Source organism: Salmo trutta, chromosome 6, assembly GCF_901001165.1.
Source record: "Salmo trutta chromosome 6, fSalTru1.1, whole genome shotgun sequence".
In the NCBI taxonomy this organism is placed as follows: domain Eukaryota; kingdom Metazoa; phylum Chordata; class Actinopteri; order Salmoniformes; family Salmonidae; genus Salmo; species Salmo trutta.
The window spans coordinates 57,565,380-57,571,379 of record NC_042962.1 but is presented as its reverse complement, the minus strand read 5'-3'; positions in this window follow the sequence as shown (position 1 = coordinate 57,571,379).

Here is a 6,000-nt window from a genome sequence, read left to right as displayed (position 1 = left end):
CGCCAGTCAGGAGCCGCCAGAGCGGCCAGACTGCCCGGAGATGCCAGACTGCCCGGAGATGCCAGAGCGGCCAGACTGCCCGGAGATGCCAGAGAGGCCAGACTGCCCGGAGATGCCAGAGTGGCCGGAGCTGCCAGAGTGGCCCGCCGGCCCGGATCAGCCAGAGTGGCCCGCCGGCCCAGAACAGCCAGAGTGGCCCGCCGGCCCGGATCAGCCAGAGTGGCCCGCCAGCTGGCCACAGTCAGAGACACCTGCCAGCCGGTCACGGCAACAGTCGCCCGCCAGTCGGGCGAAGTCAGGTGCGCCTACTAGTCTTCCGGAGCAGCCAGGGGCGCTACCGAAGTGGGCAACGACGAGGATGGAGCGGGGTCCATGTCCCGCACCTGAGCCGCCTCCAACATAGGTGGGTTGGGGAGGGGGGGGGGTGTAGCACAGTGCCGTCGTTGACGGCAGCCACCCTCCCTTCCCTCCCTGTAGTAAGGGGGGATTTCTTCAGTTTGTTTTGGGTGTTCTGTGTTTTTTCTTTTGAAGGTGCATTCGGGGTCTGCACCTTTAGGGGGGGTAATGTCACGTCCTGACCAGCAGGTGGAGTAGGTGTATAAGTTTTGGTCAGGGCGTGGCAGAAGGAGTTGTGTTTTCTATGTTCTGTCTAGGTTGGGTGTTTCTATGTAGAGTTAATTGGGGTGGACTTCCAATTGAAGGCAGCTGTGTGGTGTTGCCTTTGATTGGAAGTCCTATATTAGTTGGGTGTGTTTGTCTGTGCGTTTGTGGGGAATTGTTTGTGAGCACTGCTTGTTTAGCCTGCCACACTGTTGTTAGTCGTGAGTACTGTTTATTGTTTTTTTTTTCTGTGGATGCTTTACTTTTTTTGTGAATTAAAAGAATGAGTATCCATATACCCGCTGCATTTTGGTCTTCTCTTCAACACCACGACGAAATCCGTGACAGTCAACTGTGGGACCTTATATAGACAGGTGTGTGCCTTTCCAAATCATGTCCAATCAAGTTGTAGAAACATCTCAAGGATGATCAATGGAAATAGGATGCATCTGAAGTCAATTTTGGGTCTCATAACAAAGGGTCTGAATACTTATGTAAATAAGGTATTTATTTATTTTTTATTTTACATTTGCAAACATTTCTAAAAACCTGTTTTTGCGTTGTCGTTATTTTTGCGTTGTCGTTGTGTGTAGATTGATGAGGGGATAAAAATATTTGATCAATTTTAGAAGGCTGTAACGTAACAAAATGTGGATAAAGTGCAGGGGTCTGAATACTTTCTGAATGCACTGTATATAGCCAGTAGACAATAAGCTCTCAGAAAGACCCTCCTCTGCCACTCAGATGAAAGAGGTACTGAGAGGTACTTTCTAAGAGTCACTTCCCCTTCCTCTCTGTTTTGATGTGGGGTTGTCTGATGAGTGCTGTCTGATGAGTGCTGTCTGAGGTCAAATAATATTCTCTGTCTATTTAACCCCATTGGCACAGAGGAATGCATGGCAGCCCAAATAATATTCTCTGTCTATTTAACCCCATTGGCACAGAGGAATGCATGGCAGCCCAGCAAGCACATAACATTCTGAGAACCATACTTTTCATAGAGCTTGGTGAGAGCGTGGTTGTCTTATGGTTATTTTGCATACAACCTTCCCACAACTTTCTGGGAATGTTATTGAATAGTTGCTTGGCTTTGGAACATTCTCAGCACATTTAAGGAACTTGACAAAATAACGTTATTTTCTTGGTATTTTATTACATTAACAGAACGTTTCCTAAAAGTTCAAACATGGTTACGTAATAAACATTTTGGTAATGTTCTGGGAACGTTCTGGAAATGGTTTAACATTGGGAATGTTCTCAAATAGTTCATTGACTTTAATTCTGAGGAATGTACTTTTCTGGTTTTGAACGATTACAGTAATTTGGCATGGAGGGAAATAGCCAGAGGCACCTATTACCTTGGTGTTTGACCATTTCCATATTAAAACAGTTTACATAATTTGGTTCAGAACCGGTTACATACTCTTTCGTAACCTTTCAACATCAATCATGTTTCCCTTCAAATCACCTTCACAAATTCATTAATAAGTAATCAATGTATTTTAATTTCGGCCTGCAAACCTTCAACACCATATCTATGAGGAATAATTCTGGGGTGGAACGAGAGACCATAGGGCATTTTGTTACTGTCAAACCTGTGTCCCTCTCACCTTTAAAAAACAATAAAAACAATTGCAATAATAATAAAGCTGTGTGTCCCTCAAAGCTGCAAGGATGAAATGTGGACAAGCAACACGCAAAGCAGTCTGGGAAATGTTAATAAATTACAAAGGGAATTGAATAATAAGAACACTATTGTTAGAATGATCATAGGCTCTCCTTAGGAGTTCCACTGACCAGTTTGTTCTCCACTTCCTCAGTGACAGACGAGTCGCGGGACATATTCACGTTATTGTGGTAATGAGCTGAAATGGTCATTTCCCCTGAAAGCTTGAGTGATCACAGAGCGTTCAAACAACAGCTGCTTGTGTCTGAGAGACATGTAAGGGGACAGAACATACGATGGGTGAGCTAACAGTCTTCAATATGAGGAGCACATCAGTTTGGATTCCAGGCTAATGTCACCATGTTAATGACGTGTGAGCAATGCTAGCCTGGTGACCTGGTCTGGTCTGGAGCATAAAGATTGGTGTTCCTCTAAGCTAATACTTAGGCTCTAACTCAGTGGGAAACAGGGTCTTGACTCTTGAGTCATGTCGATGATCTGGGTTCTGAACCTTGTAGGTTTTATGTTACAATATTTCCATTCCGTGTAGGTTTAGGTTACATTAGTTCTGTAACTTGGATCATCAGTCAGATGGGTTTTCTATGAATAAAGCACACTATGCTAAATGTATTACATATTACACATGCCTTCTTTTTATGCAAAATAACCCTCCCACTAACAGACGCCACAGGCTCATTGTACTGTGGTTTGATGGATGGAGGGTATGTGTCCTGTGTCATGTCATTCCTGATGTATCCTGATATGACTGATGCTTGTCGTTACTGACTCTCCATACAGAGCTCTGTTGATTGGAGTGTCTCACGCACACAGACACACACACACACACACACACACATGCACACACACACACGCACACACGCACACACACACACGCACACTTTCTGCAATTTCTTAAAGTGCCTCCTGCATGTTTTCATCAACACACACCCTGTGTAACTAATGGAGTGGCTGAGATGTTCTTGGAATGAGACTCAGTTAGTCAGTGAAAGCATAGGGATGTGTGTTAGTTATAATATTGAAGGCAATTTATTCACATTCCATGTTTTATATTGACTGATTGATTTTTGCCCTTAGCTGTTGTATAATCCTACCAATTAGGCAAATATGTCTCTCTCTCTCTCTCTCTCTCTCTCTCTCTCAATTTCAATTCAATGGCTGTATTGGCATGGGAAACATATGTTAACATTGCCAACGCAAGTGAAGTAGCTAATAAACACTCACTGTCAACTGTGTTTATTTTCAGCAAACTTAACGTGTGTAAATATTTGTATGAACATAACAAGATTCAACAACTGAGACATAAACTGAACAAGTTCCACAGACATGTGACTAACAGAAATGGAATAATGTGTCCCTGAACAAAGGGGGGGGGAATTCAAAATCAAAAGTAACAGTCAGTATCTGGTGTGTCCACCAGCTGCATTAAGTACTGCAATTCAACTCCTCCTCATGGACTGCACCAGATTTGCCAGTTCTTGCTGTGAGATGTTACCCCACTCTCCACCAAAGCACCTGCAAGTTCCCAAACATTTTTGGGGGGAATGGCCCTAGCCCTCACCCTCCGATCCAACAGGTCCCGGACATGCTCAATGGGATTGAGATCCGGGCTTTTAGCTGGCCATGGCAGAACACTGACATTCCTGTCTTGCAGGAAATCACGCACAGAACAAGCAGTATGGCTGGTGGCATTGTCATGCTGGAGGGTCATGTCAGGATGAGCCTGCAGGAAGGGTACCACATGAGGGAGGAGGATGTCTTCCCTGTAATGCATAGCGTTGAGATTGCCTGCAATGACAACAAGCTCAGTCCGATGATGCTGTGACACACCGTCCCAGACCATGATGGACCCTCCACCTCCAAATCGATCCCGCTCCAGAGTACAGACCCCAGTGTAATGCTCATTCCATCGACGATAAATGCGAATCCGACCATCACCCCTGGTGAGACAAAACCGCTACTCGTCAGTGAAGAGCACTATGTGCCAGTCCTGTCTGGTCCAGCGACGGGGGGTTTGTGCCCATAGGCGACGTTGTTGTCGGTGATGTCTGGTGAGGACCTGCCTTACAACAGGCCTACAAGCCCTCAGTCCAGCCTCTCTCAGCCTATTGTGGACAGTCTGAGTACTGATGGAGGGAATGTGCGTTCCTGGTGTAACTCAGACAGTTGTTGTTGTTGCCATCCTGTACATGTCCTGCAGGTGTGATGTTCGGATGTACCGATCCTGTGCAGGTGTTGTTACATGTGGTCTGCCACTGTGAGGACAATCAGCTGTCTGTCCTGTCTCCCTGTAGCGATGTCTTAGGCGTCTCACAGTACGGACATTGCAATTTATTGCCCTCACAGTACTGACATTGCAATTTATTGCCCTGGCCACATCTGCAGTCCTCATGCCTCCTTGCAGCAGAAAAACTCCTTGCAGTGTTTTTCAGAGTCAGTAGACAGGCCTCTTTAGTGTCCTAAGTTTTCATAACTGTGACCTTAATTACGTACCGTCTGTAAGCTTTTAGTGTCTTAACGACCGTTCCACAGGTGCATGTTAATTAATTGTTTATGGTTCATTGAACAAGCATGGAAACAGTGTTTAAACCCTTTACAATGAAGATCTGTGAAGTTATTTGGATTTTTACTAATTATCTTTGAAAGACAGGCTCCTGAAAAAGGGACATTTCTTTTTTTGCTGAGTTTATGTAAGAAGACTGTAGTCGGCCTCAGCATCAAATACAGTATGAATACATGGTGACTGTAGGGAAAGAGCAAGAGGCTAACTGAATGATGGCGTCTTTACAATGGAGTAATCAACCAAGCTTCCTAGTGATGTAGTGAGGCTAACTGAATGATAGTGTCTTTACAATGGAGTAATCAACCAAGCTTCCTAGTGATGTAGTGAGGCTAACTGAATGATGGCGTCTTTACAATGGAGTAATCAACCAAGCTTCCTAGTGATGTAGTGAGGCTAACTGAATGGTGGTGTCTTTACAATGGAGTAATCAACCAAGCTTCCTAGTGATGTAGTGAGGCTAACTGAATGGTAGTGTCTTTACAATGGAGTAATCAACCAAGCTTCCTAGTGATGTAGTGAGGCTAACTGAATGATAGTGTCTTTACAATGGAGTAATCAACCAAGCTTCCTAGTGATGTAGTGAGGCTAACTGAATGATGGCGTCTTTACAATGGAGTAATCAACCAAGCTTCCTAGTGATGTAGTGAGGCTAACTGAATGGTAGTGTCTTTACAATGGAGTAATCAACCAAGCTTCCTAGTGATGTAGTGAGGCTAGCTGAATGGTAGTGTCTTTACAATGGAGTAATCAACCAAGCTTCCTAGTGATGTAGTGAGGCTAGCTGAATGGTAGTGTCTTTACAATGGAGTAATCAACCAAGCTTCCTAGTGATGTAGTGAGGCTAACTGAATGGTAGTGTCTTTACAATGGAGTAATCAACCAAGCTTCCTAGTGATGTAGTGAGGCTAGCTGAATGGTAGTGTCTTTACAATGGAGTAATCAACCAAGCTTCCTAGTGATGTAGTGAGGCTAGCTGAATGGTAGTGTCTTTACAATGGAGTAATCAACCAAGCTTCCTAGTGATGTAGTGAGGCTAACTGAATGGTAGTGTCTTTACAATGGAGTAATCAACCAAGCTTCCTAGTGATGTAGTGAGGCTAACTGAATGGTAGTGTCTTTACAATGGAGTAATCAACCAAGCTTCCTAGTGATG